Source organism: Mustela putorius, unplaced genomic scaffold, assembly GCF_011764305.1.
Source record: "Mustela putorius furo isolate JIRA1106 unplaced genomic scaffold, ASM1176430v1.1 tig00000382_pilon_pilon_pilon, whole genome shotgun sequence".
Taxonomy (NCBI): domain Eukaryota; kingdom Metazoa; phylum Chordata; class Mammalia; order Carnivora; family Mustelidae; genus Mustela; species Mustela putorius.
Window position 1 is genome coordinate 6,086,927 of NW_025421367.1, and position 15,601 is coordinate 6,102,527.

The 15,601-nt window shown below is 40.2% G+C and overlaps 1 pseudogene; it reads right to left on the reverse strand.

Moving 5' to 3' along the window:
- The window catches only part of LOC101680478, a 102,359-nt pseudogene extending 87,042 nt beyond the window's left edge, over window positions 1-15,317 (reverse strand).
- Window positions 15,318-15,601: the final 284 nt, after the last annotated feature.

Below are 15,601 nucleotides of genomic sequence, written 5' to 3' on the forward strand. Positions count from 1 at the left end.
AGCTTGGATGATGTCGTGATAAATCCCATTCAACACCTCCCCTCCCTGGAGTGGAGTAGAGAAGGGTAGCATGGGCAGTGGGAACTGGGAGATTTAGAAAATGTTCCCAGGACACCTAAGTGGCTCTGTTGGTTGAGCATCCGACTCTTGATTTGGGCTCAGGTCATGATATCAGAGTCCTGGGGTCACGCCCCAAGTCGAGCTTCAGATTCTCTCCCTCTCCTTCTGCTCCTTTCCCCACTAATGCTCCATCTCTCTAAAATAAATTAAGTAAAATCTTCAAAAAAGAAAAGAAAATGTTCCGCCCAAAAGTCAACAAGAAATTTTTTTTTCATAACTTAAGGTGTTTAATGAAATAAAATTACGAGGACCTACAAGCATCAGCATACGTGAACTAATTTTAATATGTTTATGACCACTGCATTTATCAGAAAAAAAATAGAGGGACGCCTGGGTGGCTCAGTTGGTTAAGCAGCTGCCTTCGGCTCAGGTCATGATCCCAGCGTCCTGGGATCGAGTCCCACATCGGGCTCCTTGCTCCGCAGGGAGCCTGCTTCTCCCTCTGACTCTGCCTGCCACTCTCTCTGCCTGTGCTTGCGCGCACTCTCTCTCTCTCTCTCTCTCTCTCTCTCTCTCTCTGACAAGTAAATAAAAAATCTTAAAAAAATAAAATAAAATAAGAAAAAAAATAGAGAAAGATTATTATCTCTATATGATCTAAAACAGACAGTAAAACTCAGGCCTCCAGGACTATTGATGTTAAGTATCAATAAAAATAAAGTCAACTTGCTAGAGTAAAGAACTCACTGAAATCTTTCTATACCCATAGTCATAATAATCTCATGACTTACTACTGTGTATTACATAGTCAAGCATGCTGGAAATGACTTGGAAGTTAATTGACAGCCTTTTCCAAAGCAAAGAATAGTAGGGTTAGTGGCGGAAAAATGAATACAATGTTTCTCTTTAAAGAGAAGAAGAGCCAGTTCATATGTCATATATAAGATCTAAACTAGGTCATCACTGACTGGCCTAATGTGAGTTCCTTTTCCAAATACCCTTGTGGGCTTTTATAATAAAATATTCCTATACCTAACACTTCACTTAAATACCAAGATAAAGCTTAATAAAGTTTTTCTTCTCATCATGTAATTTTTTATTGCCAATAATGTTCCAAAATTTTCTGATACCCTGATCTGATAATCAATACTTTTTGAAGGAAAAATGACAAGAACCAGTATGAAATTGATCTGTTCAACTAAAGAATTACAGATGGTAAAAATTAATCTTACTAACTGAAATGGGAAGACCAAGCAGAAAGATTTCAGTGAAAACCATACACTTTTAGAAATCAGCAGCTATTAAGTTGTTTCTGAAGAGAGCCCAGATCTTCAGCTTCATCAATACAATTACATTAAAACAAAAGTAACTTTTGAAAAGGAGTAGAAACATGGGAGAGGAGTTAATGCCCATTTCAGGGCAGAGGCAAGGATAAATGAGATGCGTGTGAAATTGCTTTTTAAAGTTCTAAACAGGTGCCACTTACCCATCTTTCACATTAGACATGCACAATTAAAGTTTTTTGAATGGGTGATTGCTAGTTAATGAAATAATTCATTAAAATAAATGTTTAGTGAACCGGGGACATTAAAAATAAGAAGTTACTACACCACAGAATGATTTGTGTGACTCAATCAGTTTTTCTCTTTTCCTAGGATACATAAGATCATGATTCCCATTCTACCTGATTTTCAGCACACCTCTCTTGACAACATTACTTTTATGCTCACAATATGACCTAAATCAATTAAGTCAGAAAAGCCAAAAAAACTATATTAATACTTTCCATTAATCAGAGGGATTAACTTAATTGACTAGATTATATAAGGCAGCATAGCAACACCTCTTTTGGAATATTTGTCACTCGAGGATCTCAAGTCACTTTATAAAACGTTGGTGAGACCTATCTCCTCTCTACTTCAAATGGTAAGAAGCAGGGGCACACTTCATTTTAATAAAAATTTTCCAATGAAAAAACACCTTTGCTATGAATTTAACACATTAGAATGCAGTTGACCCTAGTATTTCAAATTAGTATTAAATGAAACATTGACAATAACGAAAAACTTTTCTTTGGAAGGTTCAACACATTCTTCCCGCTAAACAGTATACTTCAGAGAGAAGCAGAGAGAAAATTTCCCCAAAAATCTTGTGAAGAGCAAGAGCAGATCTGGGTTTAAATGGCAGGACTGACCCTTACGGACTGTGTCATTAGGACAAGTTACTTAACTCTGCAAGTCTCATTTTCCTCTCTAGACAAATGAAGATCATACCAGTAGTTCCTTCATAGGGTCAATGTGAGGATTAGAGTATAAACTGGGTGGCGCAGGGCCTGGCACATAGTAAGCATTCAATATAGTGTACACATCATCATCATTATCATCATCATCATGACCATCAACACCATCATCACATCATGACCATCATCATCACCATCACCATCATCACCATCATCACCATCATCAGCAGCATCATCATCACCATCATCATCATCATCATCACCATCACCATCATCATCATCATCACCATTATCACCATCATCATCATCACCATCATCATCATCATCACCATCACCACCATCATCATCATCACCATCACCACCATCATCATCATCATCATCATCACCATCAGCTCTAAGCACCCCTCACCAGTGATGGTTAATGTTATGTGTCAGCTTGAGGCTATTTTGGTGCGAGATTAACATTTAAACCAGTGAACTGTGAGTAAACAGAATGCCCTCCAATTGGCTTCATCTAATCTAAATAGAACAAAAAAGACCCACCTCCATAAGCAAGAGGGAATTCTCCAGAAGATTGCTTTTGGCCTTGATCTGCACTCTCAGTTCTCCTGGGTCTGCATCCTGCCAGCCTTTGGACAAGAACTGCAACTTTCAGGAGTCTCTGTTGGTCCACACTGCAGATTTGTGTTTACCAGTCTCTGTAATCATGTGAGCAAAGCCTTATAATAAATATCTTTGCCTAGGTAGACACATGTTTCTCCTTCTGTATCTCTGGAGAACTTTGACTGATACAATTATACAAGTCTGAGAATCTAAATCAATGGTAAAGGAGCACCTGGGTGGCTCAGTCATTAATCATCTGCCTTCAGCTCAGGTCATGATCCCAGGGTCCTGAGCCCTGTGTCAGGTTCCTTGCTCAGTAGGAAGCCTGCTGCTCCCTCTTCCACTCCCCATGCTTATGGTCCCTCTCTCGCTGTCTCTCTGTCAAATAAATAAATAAAATCTTTTTTAAAAAAATCAATCAATGGTAAAAAAAAAAATAGGGCACAAACATCCTCTCTTGGAATATAAGATCCTTGAAGGGAAGGATCCACGTTCAAGAATTGACCATGCAATAAATATCCAGTAAATGCTCTAAGAGTAAATTAACCAATCAGTATATTTTACCGCAACCATGTAAATCCGGGGCTATTTTTTTAAAGTGTATGTGAACTGATACCATCCATTAGACAAGCCTCAGGATTATCATGTTAAGAAGGTGTCGATAAAAACGTGGTCAAATCACCAGCAATGCCAGATGGCTGATAGAGAATATGTGCTGCCCTAAATGACATCCTAGGGAACAAAATGTCCCAAAGGAAATAGAAAACTAGGGAATGGATGAATCCCATCTGCTGTTGTCATGGATACCGTTCATCTTATCCGTGTGAACTTGAAAACTGAAAGCACTACAGAATAGAGTGGCTAGCTGTCTAATTGAGGCCTCATCTGTTACTAACAAAGTCCAATAGAGTCCTCCTTAATGTTTAATGAGAATTCCAAGTATAGTTGGCCTCATGCAAATTCTGCAAAATGTACACAGGTTCTGTTCTCTTGTCCAGTTGTTCTCTACTTTGGGGGCACAGGAGAATCCTCTGGAGAACTTTAAAAAAGTATCTTTGATAAAAGCCTACCTCCAGATATTCTGACTTGGTGGTAATGGGCTGTATCCAAATATGGGTATTTTTAAAAGGTCCCCAGATGATACTCATATTATGCATCTGGTGTTGAGAACTGTGCCTCTGGGCTCCTAGAGTCTCAGTAAGGCACAGAAACACATGTAACATACACACACATAAACCCTTTCACATATTAACATTTTTCATTATCCTTCACATCTCCAACTAGAATATTCAGGAAATGATTAGCCACGACAATCATGCTTAATTCTTGTGATATTACACATATTTGATCCTCATCCACAGTTCCCAGCTCCCAGTTTCTGAAACCTTTGGAATTCCCTCTGACAAGGGCAATAAAGGTGTCTTTTGTTATTTTAATGAGGCGACTTTTGGAAAGCCCTTAGGGTAACCCAAGGATGGGTGAACCTACCAGATGATGAGAAAGTAGAAAAGTTCAGCCCCCCCCCCGCCCCTCCCACCCCTCACCCCCAACCCTCTGTCCCCGCAAGGAGTGGTGGAGAGGGGACTGGGCTTGAATCAGCCAGTGGCCAGTAACTTAGTCAATCATGACTAGGTAATGAAGGTTCATTAAAAAATCCAAAAGGGCCATTTAGAGGACTTCCAAGATGGTGAACATAGAAATGTGGGGAAGGTGGTGCCCTGGAGAGGGCACAGAAGCACCACATATTTTCCTGTACCTTACCCTATGTATCTCTTAATCTAGCTGTTAATTCATATCCTATAACATATCCTTTAGTAAACTGGTAAACTAGGTGTTTCCTAGAGCTCTGTGAGCCATTCTAGCAAATTAATTGAACCTAAGGAGATCCTTGAAACCTCCAATCTGCTGCCAGTGGTAATGATGGGGGACCAGAAAGCCAGTGGAGAACAAAGCACAAGCTGACACCTTATAAGCCCCATCCCCACTAATGGCTACCACCACTCTTGGGTGGGATATGTGTGACATTCTCCCAGGATACTTCCAACTATCTCAAAGCTAATGCTTTGCTAGAGGGAAAAACAACCTTAGCTTGATAATAACAAGGCCACCAGAATCCTGTGAGTCCTAGCATATGAAAAGTCCTTTTGGACACCTCCCTTTTCCTTACCTCCCCAAACCCCCATAGTATATAATCAGTCACCCTTCACATACCTTGTGCCCACGCGTCCTGTCCCCAAGCTTTAATAAAATCACCCATTTGCACCAAAGATATCTTGAGAATTCTTTCTTGGCCATCAGGCTCCAGACCTCACCAATATTCTAAAACCACTCGGTAATAGCCTAGGGCTTGCGGCTGGATCTAGACACCTTGCTGGTGTTCAAGTGATAAATTATCTGAAAATAAACTAATTTGTGAACATACACTTATAATATTATAAAGCTCTGGAGCATCTACATTTGTAGGGATTCACCAAAGTTTCAACAATTTTGGATAAAGCTGTCTCATTTTAGAAGTTTTAAGTTTAATTTGTGGAACAAGGCATCATAATATCCAGTGAAAATACTATCTAGAAAATTTTTGTGTGTATATCTAGTGATTTGTTTGCAATGAATTTTAATTTAAATTCATTTCAGTAATATATAGTATATTATTCGTTTCAGGGGTAGAGTTCAGGGATTCATCAGTTACATAAATACCCAGTGCTCACTACATCACATGCCTTCCTTAATGCCCAACACTCAGTTTTCCCACCCCCATCCCCCTGTTTGCTATGTATTCTCTACTAAAGGGACTGCTTGCTTTTGAGCAGTTTGATAAACTCATAAAAAAGAAGAACAGGACTTCTTAAATTATTTTCACTTTTCAGAAACAATTGACAGTGAATAATTCCATTTCTAGGTACATATCCAAAAGAATTGAAAATAGGGCTTCAAGCGGATATTTCTATATCCATATTCATAGCAACATTATTCATAATAACCAAAAGGTGGAAGCAAGCAAGTTCCTATTGATAGGTAAATGTGGACTCTAACACCCTGTGTTATACACATAAAATGAAATATTATTCAGCCTTAAAAAGGAAATTCTAATACTACAACATGGATGAACGTTATGCTAAAGATGACAACATTATGCCAAGTAAAATAAGGTACTCAACAAAAAGAAAATAAATAAAGCTTGCATTATTTCACCTACAGGAGGTACTTCGAGCAATCAAAGTCATAGAGACATAAAGAGTGTCTGACTGCCAGGGAAGGGGGCGGGGAGAAGAAAGTGGTGTTCAATGGGTATAAGGTTTCAATGCTGCAAGATGAAAAGAGTTGAGATGGACAGTCATGATGGCTGCACTTGATGTAAATATATTTAATGACACTGAACTGTGTACTTAAAAATGGTTAATAAATTTGACATCGTGTATTTCACTACAGTTAAAGATAAAAACACCAGTATCAGTTGACATAGGAAACAAAGGCAAAAGAAAATGTAAATTCCCTTACTACTTACAACCCTCTGAAAAGTCCTTGAAGTAGACCGACTGACATTCCTCTAAGAACTCAGCTGCCTTGATGTTAATGCTTTGCTAAGGGCAAAAGGCAATCTTAGCCCAACCCCCCAGGATCCTGTAAGTCTACTTTAACATGTAAAAATTCCTTTGGAAACTTCCTTTACCTCTACTCCCAAGATACTTGTTGTCGATCATCCCCCAAGCATATGGACCCACCGATATACATCTGAAGGGCCTCATGACTGAGCCTTTGTTTTTACTAAACAGTAATAAATGACCTTTTCCTAACAATAGCTGGCCCCTCAAGGTCCTTGTTTTCAAAAACTTTGAAGTCTTGTGCTACACCGAACCCCCTCCCAACTTGAAAGTATGTAATGGGCCTCTCCTCATGACCCCACTGCAGCTCTTTCTGCCCAAGGTCCTGTCCCTGTGCTTTAATAAAACAACCTTTTTGCACCGAAGACGTCTCAAGAATTCTTTCTTGGCTGTTGGCTCCAAACCCCAATAACTTTCCTACATCATCAGTCATTTATTTTGTTCATGAACCTGCAATTTGGGCAGGGCCGGATATAGAGGACTCTGTCCTGTTCATGTGGTGTCATCTGGGGCCACTCAAGCGTGCCCAGAGGATCATTTCTATAACAGGTTACCCACATGACAGGGTTATTGGTGCTGCTTTTGGCTGGGAGCCCATTGCAGGTTACTGAAAAAAGAGAGGGGCCTTAGCTCTCCACATGGGCCTCTCCATGAGACTTCTTAGTGGCATAACATGCTGACTTGTTTCCTAGAGAAAGTATTTAAAGAGACAGAAATTGGATGCCAGCAATCTCTTAAGATTGCAAAATAGCACAGGGTTACTTCCACTGTGTTTCACGGATCAAGGAAAAAAAATCCACCCAGATTAAAAGGAGAAGATAAAGACCTCACCTTTGCATAGGAAAAAGTGTCAAAGAATTTGTAGCCATCTCTAATTTACTACACCAACTGGCGCAGGTTTTTTCTTTTGGTATTCCAGAACTCTCTGTCCCCCAACCCAATAGCTTCTGCTTAGAACTCAGATTGTCCTGGCCTTTCACAGACTTAAATCGAATCTCTCATCTATGGCTACAGATTTGTCTCAAGGGTGTCTTCCTATGCATCCTCAACTTCAAACCCAATATTAAAGGCCTAATTCTTGGGTGCCTGGGTGGCTCAGTGGGTTAAGCCGCTGCCTTTGGCTCAGGTCATGATCTCAGGATCCTGGGATCAAGTCCCGCATCGGGCTCTCTGCTCAGCAGGGAGTCTGCTTCCTCCTCTCTCTCTCTGCCTGCCTCTTTGCCTACTTGTGATCTCTCTCTGTCAAATAAATAAATAAAATCTTCAAAAAAATAAAAAAGGCCTGATTCTTTCTTTTCTCAATTCATGTAAACGGCAGTGAGAATGTGACTGGCCCAAATCAGCATTTCATTTGAAGTCATGCATGTCAGAGGTTACAGACACACCTGTATTGGCTACCATTAGATCAAGAGCTCCTGATCCTATACCAAGAGCCAAAGGGGCAGAGTCAAAAAATATAAAATGTGGCTGGTTGATTCATCTTTCTCATACATCCTGTGAGTATAAAGTGAGGGATATAGGTACAGTAATATACAGATCATGAATGCAGCAAGCACTGTAATTCATTTTTCTAGAATAAAGTAGAGCCCTTAGCGGCTCTGAAAATACTTACCACTGCTTCCCAGGTCATTAAGGTATAGAAGATAGAACTGGTTTATTGCTTCTCTCTCTTATGCTTTTTTCAAAAAAAGTATGTGGTTTTCCTTTCACATTTTATTTTCCCCTTAAGACTTCCCTTAATATCTGCTTAACACTGCTTCCTCTGAATAAAAATCATAGTGTGAATTTCCCTGGACCCTGCAATCTACACAAGATTAATCCTCCTTGTACATGTTAACAGTGAAGAGGTAGCAATACACGGGCTATTATTTCTTCCTTGTTGACCAAGACCTCTCCTTAACCAAACTTCAGTTGTGCTCCCCTGAGCCCTCTTCTCGGTTAGGCTTCAACCTTGGGCTTCAGTGTCCACACTTGTTGGGACTGAATTGCCCAGCTCGTCAAGAATCCTGGCAAGTCAGTTTAGCAACAATCTCCCTTACACCTGATGTTTCCTCTTAGTAATCTTTTTAAAAGATTTCTTTATTTGAGGGGGCAGGGGCAGAGGGTGAAAAAGAATCCTGAGCACAGAGCTCAAAGCGGGGCTCGATCTCAAGATCCTGATATCACAACTGGAGCCAAAATGAAGAGGCAGATGCTTAACCAACTGAGTCACCCAGGTGCCCCACCTCTTAGTAATTTTCTATACACTGACCCCCACCCGACTTCTTGGCGGTAAATCCCCCTCTTGTCCTTATTGCATTCAGAATTGAGCACAGTTCCACACCAAGATCTCTTTTCCCCTATCACAACAGTTCCTGAGTAAAATCTGTCTTAACACCTAAGCTCGGGTTTTTCTTTAACTTGGTTTATTATTTGACTTTACACATTACATTTTATATCTCACTTTCATTTCTACCTATTCTCACTTAGAAGATTTAATCTGCATAACAGAACTTTGACAGACGGTTTAAAGAGAGAGAAATCCTTAACAAGCAAAATGTTTTCTCATGTAGCTGAGATTCAGGGAAATAAAAAACCTCAAGGAGAGGGCAGACAAGAGAGTAGAAAAATCGGTGAAGGCATCAAAAAAAGTCACATAAGTGTTCATCAAATATAACAGGTGCGTGTTAGCATAAACCTAATTTGGTTAAAACAAATCCTAGCTAACAACTGTTTCCAGGTTTTTAAGAATGAAAAAAGGCATGGAGATCCTTATTTTCCCTATGCTACTTCCACCTTTCCCCCTCATGATGCAGAAAAATGAGTTTCCAAAGCATTTACACCACTCTTCTCTCCATTCTCCCCATGGAAACCAGAGTGATCTTTTTCGAATTCATTAGACTATCTCTCTTTCTCTCTTTCCTGTTTAAAACTCCTCAGTGGCTTTCAATCATGATTAGAATAAAAAACAAGTTCCTGGGACGCCTGGGTGGCTCAGTTGGTTAAGCAGCTGCCTTCGGCTCAGGTCATGATCTCAGAGTCCTGGGATCGAGTCCCACATCGGGCTCCTTGCTCCGCAGGGAGCCTGCTTCTCCCTCTGACTCTGCCTTCCACTCTGTCTGCCTGTGCTCGCTCTCACTCTCTCTCTTACAAATAAATAAATAAAATCTTTAAAAAAAAAAAAAAAGTTCCTCACTACGGTCCACAAGGCCACCCATGGTCTGGCTCTTGCTTAGCTCTCTCTCCAACCTGATTTTGTACCATTCCCTTAATCCAGCCACACCATTACTTTCCTGAATTTTCGCACCCCTTGTTTTCCTTATTTTTTTAAATCTGAGCTTTAATGCTGTTTTCTCAAGAAACGTCCACTGGCATTCCATCAAAGTCATCCCAATCATTCTCTGTACTATGCTTCCCAGGGGTTTTACAGGACTTAATGTTACCAGCATTATCATATATTTGTGTGTTCCTTTGTTGTCTTCACCTATTAGCTTCATAACAGCCAAGACTAATTCTTGTATTACTAGTTACTGGTTCATTACCTAGCATGTCATTTTCTTATAAAATATTTGGTGAATGTATGAATGATGAATGCCACATATCACAACTATCAAGCTTTCCATCAGAAAGCTCTTTCCCTCAAATGCCTAAACCTCTAGCAATATAATACAGCTAATAAGTTTCCTGTCCTTCAGGGTGTTAAGTTACAATACAAAAAGGGTCACAAAAAGAGCCATAGAGACACTGACCCTTATCAATACTGATGTCTAGGTTTAACTTGAAATAACTACTTAATGCCTCAACTCAAGTGAATTCAGATATTCACCTTTTATTGTCTGCTGCTGTGCCCAGATCTGTTAATATTAGTTTCAATGGTTAAGATATATATTTACCTTTGGGGCGCCTGGGTAGTTGGTGGGTTAAAGCCTCTGCCTTCGGCTCAGGTCATGATCTCAGGGTCCTGGGATCGAGTCCCGCATCAGGCTCTCTGCTCAGCAAGGAGCCTGCCTCCCCCTCTCTCTCTGCCTGCCTCTCTGCCTACTTGTGATAGCGCTCTGTCAAATAAGTAAATAAAATCTTTAAAAAAAACAAAGATATATATTTACCTTTAAAAATTGGCCCACCTGGATCAAACAATAATGAAAATTCAAACAGGTATACAGTCAAGTAAACTATTTAAAAGAGATGGTTTTTTTGATGAAAGCAGTATTGAGAATATACTAAGCATAGCAATGATGTGTTATTATAAAAAGGCTTGAACACCAAAATGATGTATTTGACATTAATAACCAGTTCCCAAAGAACTTAGAAACTTGAATTAATAGTATTCACTTAGAAAATTCCAGTAATCTATAGCTAAAGAAACAAAATCATTAGGAAGCCATCAAAGGAGAAACAATGAGGATCAGATAGAGTTTCCAAACAATATCTTCAAAATTCCTAATTTATGAGGTAAACAAACTAAGATATAAGTCAAGGAAATAAGCAAAATGTGAGCTATACATCTTATATAATGATACTTAAAATACAGTCCAACAGGAATGGTAGAATTTTAATATACTCTGAAACTTTATAAGTATGGCAGCAAATCAGGCCAGCCTCAGTCTTGCATAAGCTTTTATTATGTTCACGAAAAAGCAATTCATTCTATTTCCTGCCCAAAAGGATGACCTTCATGTTCAACATAATAACCTAATCTTCCCTATAAGAGATAAGAGGAATAAACATCAGCACAGAGCACCTGTTTCTGACACTTGGAAGTCACGGCTGGTAGCAGCTGCTCAGATGATTGCAAATGTATATGCACATCCATCCTTGTGCTGTAATACATTTCAAAATCAAACTTCCATAGTTCATAGAAAAATGGTAAAAGCAACATGTGCAGGTACAAATATAAATAATAAACAACTTCAATGGTAGCAGTAACCCAACTTTGGGGGAGGAAGTAGCAACTACAACTGAGATTCTACAGTATGTGAATTTCTCTCTTTCTCTGCTCTGGTGAATTCCAAAATCAAAATGTCATAGTTAATGGAAAATTGGTAAAATCAATATGTGTCAGTATAAATATGACACCAACACTAGTAATCTTAACTTGGAGAGAATTTAGCAACAGGTACAATCTCATGATTATGGTTTATGAGGTCAAGAAAAATTATCTTCCTAGATTTTTAAATATATATTCTGTTATCTCTTAGCAAATTGCAGCAAGCTGGCCCCTGGGATGCAGCAGACCAAAGTATAAAGACATCACAATCATCAAAGCTACCCAGGCGATTTACAGCTGTTACATGGTAAAAAATTTCTTCAGGCTACAGAAAGGATCAAGTATACACAAATATAAGGAGATGATCTAAGATAGTTTTACCCTGTAGGTCTCAAGTTGCACAAGAACAGGTCCAATATGCTACCATCATTCAGGTTCTCCATTTACTTTCTTTCAACCAATTATTTATTGAATACTTACTAAGTTCGAGGTTCAGTAGAACACTGCCCTTCTGGAGCTTACATTCCAGGGAGGGAGAGACAGACAGTAAATAAGTCTATTACATGGTATATTGCATACACAAGCAACTGAGAAGAAATCAGATCAGAGATGGGAGAAAGGCTATGGGGATTTTTTTAAAAAGCAGTTTAAAATAAAGTGGCTGTAAACAGCTTCACTGAGAAAGAAACATTTGAGAAGACTTAACATGATAAAAAAAAATCCAGCTGTGTGGATGTCTAGGAGAGGCCAGGTCCAGTCAGAATTAGGTGCATGCTTGGACTATTCTAGAAACAGCAAGGAGGCCAAGGTAATCAGATAGAGAGAAAAGGGAAGATAGTATATGGAGATGAGGCCAGAGAGATTGTAGAGACCAGACTGTGTGGGCTCTTATAATCCAATGTTGAACTCAGTTGAGTAACTGGGAGGTTGAGCAGAAGGCTGATATAACTATTAAAAATTGCAACTCACCCTTCATCCCCATACACACTTGAGGTGTGTCTTACCCTATACTCTTACTCCACAGTACATATCATCTTCTTCCATATGTTATTTTAATTTATATACTATGTTAATCACTTATTGTCTGTCTCCCCCAGTTATAACAAGCTCCACAAAAATAGGAGTTTGGCTTTTTTTTTTTTTTTCTATCTTGTTTAGAAATGTGTCCCAAGTGCCTGGCAAACAGTAGACATTCAATAGTAAATATTTGTAGGATGAATGATGGAACTTTTATTTTATTAGGTTACTCTGAGGTAAAGCTGAAGACATAGGGAAGAAACAAAGCATAGAAGCATAGAAGAGACTCTCCAGGAACCAAATTAAAATATTAACAGAGATTATGCTGAGTGAAATAAGTCAAGCAGAGAGAGTCCATTATCATATGGTCTCACTTATTTGTGGAGCATAACAAATAGCATGGAGGACAGGGGGTGTTAGAGAGGAGAATGGAGTTGGGAGAAATTGGAAGGGGAGGTGAACCATGAGAGACTATGGACTCCGAAAAACAATCTGAGGAGTTTGAAGTGGCGGGGGGATGGGAGGTTGGGGTACTGGGTGGTGGGTATTATGGAGGCATGGATTGCATGGAGCACTGGGTGTGGTGAAAAAATAATGAATACTGCTTTTCTGAAAATAAATAAATTAATTTATTAAAAAAAAAAATCTTTACAACACACACAAAAAAATATATATTAACAGCTAGTCGCCCTAAGAACAGAGCAGAAATACTGGATGCTACAGGGTAATGCCCCTGTTGCTTAACTGGGATTAATACTGTAACACAAGGGTCATCAGTCAATTACACTTCCTGCACTAGGAGACCTGAGTGCTGCATTTTCATGACCACAAATGAGGAGTAGCTACAAATGAGGCCACAAAGTAAGTAGGGGAGGGTTAGGCCATAAAATGCTTTGTATGCAGGGCTACAAAGTTTAGAATTTATCCCTAGGTTCAACAGTGTAAGAAGGGTTGGAAAAAAGAAAATGGAGTCAAGAGATAGCTATGAAGTAGGATTAACTAGATGGGATGGCAAAGTAGGCTTGACAAGAAAAGAGAGACCTGACCCTCAGGTTTCTGTTCTGGGAATAGATTACATATGCTGCATGCAGTTAATATTTTGGGGGCAAGATGAACTGAAACTCATCCCTTACTATCAGGAGGAATTGTATACGCAGGCTTAAAACCTTGGCTCTAGGACCCAATCCAGCATTATAAAATGCCTAGAGAAATAATACACCTACCTTCCAGTGGCTTGTTCCCTTGGCACAATACTAATGGTACACTATTAATAATAACAACACACTAAATATTAAAGGATAAACTGAAGTACATTACAGTTTTGAAGAGTGTGTTTGAGCATTCAAACAGCATTCAGCACCCAGCTGAAAGTGCTTTGTAGCACCCCACCATCTGAAGAAGGGGGAGAGGCCTTTACAGAGCAGAGGCAGAAGCAAAGGAAGGAGATTATTTGATTGGGTACAGCTTAAGCAGGTTCTGGTCGGGAAAGTCTTGCTGGCTGTTTGGTCGTTCTTGGGTTTTGCTTTCTCCACCATGAGACATGAATAGGCATTGACTCCGGTTTCCAGAGTCTTCTTTGCTTACATAGGCTACCGCAGTCTTAAAGCCAGCTGGGTCAAAGGGCCTCCAGGTTTTGCAACTTTAAGACTATTATTTCCCAAAGCTTAGTTTTGGAATCACAGTAATAGGAGGAACTGAAATTCTGCATGTTGAGAATAGACTGGTTTTCAGAAGAAAATTAAGACAGGTATACTTGGGCACAGGCTAACTGAGGAAATAAACAACACCGCCTTTCCCGGTGCAGAACCCGAAGCCAAGTCAAAGCACCCACCCGCTCTCAGTGCCAATAGAGGGACCCGCCTCCTGCAATCCCCTCTGACCCGGAGGCTCGCGGGCAGGTGCAACCCTCCCAGCCAAAACCCGCCACAGGGAAACTGATGGCAGGTGTAAACGGCTCTGGAGGCCAGGACACCCTCAAGATTCTTCGGTCACATGGAGAGAGCTGGATTCTCCCCAGGGAGGGATCAGGACACTAGGAAGGAGAGGTTGATGAAGGAACTGAGGTAGGAAAGCCATGGGAATGAACATGAGAACGGGTCTTAAAAGGCTTCGTTGCTTTCCTGTAGAATATGGGACCAAATTAATTGATTAAAGTCAGAACTCCCGCTTTCCAATTTTATACTGCTTTAGGATATTTATCTGAACACTTTAGTTAAAAAAAAAATAATTAAACAATCCAAAACTGTCTTGCCACCTGTCGGTTCCAAACCTCGGTAGTCCCTCAGATGAAAATCCTAAACTGGCGGCGGGGCATGGAGGGCAAGGACAGACCCAAGAAGGAGGCAAGCGGCTCCAGGTTGGTGGGTGGCAGGTCTCATAAACAAGGGAACTTGTTTATACACAGGGTTTGCCTTGGGGGCCGGCATGAGGCGCTCTGTGCATCAGCGCACCAGAAACCTAAAGGTTTACAAAAGCCTTCCTCTGGTCCAGTGATGTGTATCCCCCTGACGTTCTCAGCAATACATTTCTGTCTCATTTCTACGTCCTTGAGGTGGCTCCTAGTGCTGCCACAGCGGAGAAATGTACATTCCAAACACCGGAGGCGGGGAGGAGCCTCTCACTGATTGCCCGGGTCTAGCTCCGGGTCAAGGGGTGGTGGGTCCTCTGGGTTACCTCCCCATCTCCGCAGAGCACAGAGAGACGGCATTCCACAAGACGGCAGCTTGACTTCCTGCTTGCCTGCTGTCAGGTTATCCTGAGCCTCGCCCTTTGGCATGAATAGGTTTATAAAGTTTGCCTTCTGCCCAAGGTACTGAGGAATCATCGCCATCCTTCTCTTGTTACGTGACGGGAGAGACCAGCGGCCGATTCTGAGTACTGAAGTGCAATGATCATTGTAGATGCTCGATTAAAATAACTAATCAGACAAAATAGTGTTTGCCAAAGCTTGCTTGAATTATAGGTTTGATTTAATTCAAAAAGCTAATAAACTTTTAACTTTTTTTTTAAACGTCACACACTGCGTCTGAAAATAATTTGGGGCTTTTTCCTAGAGATTCAAAGAAAAGAATATGACTTTATATTATGACAAGAATAAATTATCAGTATTTACAT